The sequence below is a fragment of the Mus caroli genome, unplaced genomic scaffold (assembly GCF_978045245.1).
Source record: "Mus caroli unplaced genomic scaffold, Mus_caroli_1 scaffold_2, whole genome shotgun sequence".
Classification (NCBI taxonomy): Eukaryota; Metazoa; Chordata; class Mammalia; order Rodentia; family Muridae; genus Mus; species Mus caroli.
The window spans coordinates 24,913,610-24,914,455 of record NW_028227257.1 but is presented as its reverse complement, the minus strand read 5'-3'; the positions used below and the strand labels follow the sequence as shown (position 1 = coordinate 24,914,455).

The following is an 846-nucleotide window of genomic DNA, read 5'->3' as shown; positions in this document are numbered from 1 at the left end:
TCACTTGAGAATGCTGTCATCTTGGGCTTCTGCCAATTCTCTCTCAATCCATTTCAACTCAACTAGTCTCTTTCTCTGCCGCTCTTCTCTCCTCCTCTGCCGGGGGTGGGGTGGGGTGGTGGGGTGATGGGGTGGTGGGGTGGTGGTGGTAACCGTAGTGCTTGGCACCCTATGCCAGGCCGAGGATCAGAGCTGAGTACCAGCCGAACTTGACGAGTGGAGAGACCTGAACTGGGGGCACCATTTTGTCTGTGACCCTCGCGCCGGAAGCTCAACTCCAGATAGTGCTCTTAACCGCTGAACCATCTCTCCAGTCGAATGAAGGGGATGGGGGTGGGTGGGAGGGGAGTGGGCCTTAGGTGTGCGCATTCTGTAGTTCACTCAGAGGCCTCAGAGCCAGAAACAAAACAAAACAGGACATACTGACGTCTTCTTTAAATAGTCAGCCCAAAAGTGTTGTGCAACTGTCCCCATCTTACAGAGGTAGGAACCGAGGCCCAGGAGATGACCTGTTTAATGTGAGGATGATATGGGTCTGAGCTGGTGTTCAAGGGCAGACCCACTTAGCTCCAAAGCCTCGATTCTTGTTTGGATTCACAATGGAGAACAATGACCAAGTTTGATATTAGGGTCCTGAGAACAGCCAGGTCTCTTGTTTCAAATTGCAGAAACAGGAACTGATCTCAGGGCTCCTGGCCCAGAAGCCACCACCAGCAGTCATTACCCCAGAGAAGAGATGTATAAGGAAGTTGCTGACTTCAGGGGTCAGCGCTGGGCTCCCCTCCCCCCAAAGCTGTCCGCAATCCCCCCTAGATTTTTCCTCCAGGCTCCTACACCCTACCTGGG

At 53.3% G+C, this 846-nt stretch overlaps 1 pseudogene; it reads right to left on the bottom strand.

Moving 5' to 3' along the window:
* Positions 1 to 244, bottom strand: LOC110307954 (ATP synthase F(0) complex subunit e, mitochondrial pseudogene; annotated as a pseudogene).
* Positions 245 to 846: the final 602 nt, after the last annotated feature.